The sequence below is a fragment of the Gavialis gangeticus genome, unplaced genomic scaffold, assembly GCF_001723915.1.
Source record: "Gavialis gangeticus isolate Ggan-Ray unplaced genomic scaffold, GavGan_comp1, whole genome shotgun sequence".
Lineage (NCBI taxonomy): Eukaryota > Metazoa > Chordata > Crocodylia > Gavialidae > Gavialis > Gavialis gangeticus.
Window position 1 is genome coordinate 169882537 of NW_017729022.1, and position 2808 is coordinate 169885344.

Here is a 2808-nt window from a genome sequence, read left to right on the forward strand (position 1 = left end):
AATGATCTACCCTTTTATGATCCTTTACCAGGGGTGGTACTATATGTTTCATAGCCATAGAAATGGATTTTGAATGTCAAGACAGAGAAAGGTTGAATGCAACTCTTTCCTTTGGTTGTAAATGTTCAAAGACAGGAAGATGCAGTGTCGCCTGTACCTCTTCCCTGAAACAAGCCCAAAGTGATTTCACAACAACAACAGAAATGTACTTAGATGTAATGCCTCTTTGGTTGAGCCTACACTAAGAAAATCCCGTTCTTTAATTTTTTATCAGTGCCACTCTGATGGTTGGAGCCATGGTGAGGCTGTAACTGTCATTTCTGCCTGGTCCAAGCACAAGTAGATGGCACAACAGTAGAAGCGTGCGCATGTTTTCGACAGTTGATGAATCTGAGTCCTAATTTTCCTAGTATAGATAAAAGCCTAGTGTTGCCACTCTGCCACTGAGGGCTGTGAGTTAAAGTCACAATTTAGGATGAAATATTTAAGCGTTGTAATACTCCTATGAGGAAGAAAAATATTTTCCCATTTGACAGATGGAGAAACTAAAACACAGAGAAGTTAATTGACTTTGCTACGTCACACAATGGGTATGTGGCAGGGCCTGAAAATAACCAAGGATTCTGGGCTGGTCCCATGTTGTAGGCATGAGACTTAAGAGTGCCAGTTCTTTATGGCAGAGACTGTCCTTTTGTTCTTTTTTTTTTTCAGAACAAGGCATGGTGGAATCCCAGTCCATGATGAGGGTTCCTTGGCACCACAAAAGTACAAAAAATAAACAGAAATAATAACAGATGACATATCCTGGAACAAGCCATGTCACTTGCAAATTGTAGTGTTTTATTGGCAATGCTTTCCTCTTTTTTTGGTGGGTGCCAGAGGCCTGCCTTCTGACTGACTTCAAACTAACACAACTAACTACGTCTCTGAAGTCTCAAATACAACATAGTGCCAGATCGTTCCTCATGTAAGTGGTCACAACTGCACTGAAAATGATGGAATGGCAGCAAAAGTTGGATTTGACCTATCTTGTTTATGTATATGCTTACGTTTCTGCCAGCAAAAAAAATCTTCCAAAATTTGCAGTCTCATTGACAATCTCCACCCATAGACTACTTTTCAGCCTGGCTAGTCTTCTCAGCTAATAACTGCAAGAACAAGTCAAACACAATAGCTGTATCTTGTTTATCTCAGTTCACTTTTCCTCTCAGCTTGGCCTTCTGCCAGCCGAGATGTTGTGTTCAAAGATAATAGTTTCAACTTAATCATTCACCTCTTATGGGTCTAAAAGGAGTTAAGGACACTGAAAGTTTCCAAGAAAAATAAATGAGCAGATTGTGCTCATGGAGCCCTTTTTAAGTGTGTTTTATTGGTCTAAAAAAAAAAAGAGAGAAGCAAACCGTTTGTGCACATAACCCATGTCCTGTTTTTTAAATACGTGTTTGAATTTATAGTGATGCTCATGTATGAATGCATTATAAATTATGTGCTGTTTGAAAAGCTGTTGCACTGCATTAGAGAGATAAGTCTGGAATAAAATTGTAGTCCTGTTCATCTCACATTTGGGTCAGGATCTGAGTGTAGGGGACTCTCCCCCATACTCATGCATTTGGGACATGTTTGAAAACTCAGGCCAAAGATTTCAAAAGTAATTTGTGAATGTGGGCACCTTTATTTTGGGATGCTCGGTTTGAGACCTAAATGAAACATGATTTCCAGAAAGGGCTGAGCACCCACTCTCTGAAGATGAGACTCTCTTTAAAGTGTCTTAGGTTGGAGAGTCAAAATCAGTAGTCATTTATGAGAAACTAGGCCTTCCTTTAATTGCAGTTGAAAAGAGCTGTTGGAATCTGTATTCGTCACCCAGCATATCTTGCTTATAGAGCAGGTCCAAAATTGTTTTCCCAATTGAAATCTCCTACAAAACTTGAAAAGTTTAATTTTAATTGAAATTTTTGAGAGATGATAAAACCCAAACATTTTCCATAGAAAGCAGACAATTTTTGTGAGAGAAAAAAATAGTTGAAAACCAAATTTTCTGTTGATAAACAGCTTATATGGAAAATTCTTGTCTGCCTTTATTTGCTGTGTATGCACTACTTTGTTGAGTCCGTGGTGAACGAAAGGGAAAATGAGGGTGGTTCTGATGCAGCAGGTCATTTACATGCCAGGGGGCTCTCCCAGCAGGTTGGTTGGGAAGCCAGAAGTAGATCAGTAACAGCACACAGGTTTTGCTCTGCTGTCTTTTTTATTCTGATATGCTTCTGCACCAGCTCTTTAACCTTTGCTCTGTCTCACTGTAGCTCTCATCCAATGCCCACCTAAGACATTGTTTGCACTCATTGGGTGCATCCAGATGAGCACATGTGCCTGTTGTAGCACCTCAGAGCAATTTGAGATGCTGTGAGAGGCACACTAAGAACAACAACAAAGAAATGTTCCCTGCACTGCATACTTGCAGTTCAGGCTCTAAATTTGATACTGGGAAATCCTGGTATCAAAAAGAAATAAAATAAAAAAAAACATGCCAGAAAAAAGTGGCACAGGAGCATGCCCTGAGACAACTGGAGGCTGAGTCCTCCAGAGAGATGCTCTGGCACCTGGTCAGATCATCTCTGTGGCTGCCCTGTGCCCCTGCTGCCCCAGCACACTGCCTTGGCATGCTGGGTCAAATGGGAGCGGGGCAAGGCTGCAGCAGTGACCCAGACCTAGGCACTGTCTCAGATAAGCAGGGATGTGGGGTGGGCTATATTGGGAGTGTGGGGACTGTGGGTTGGAAGCAATGGGTACTGGCAGGGCCAGGGGGGC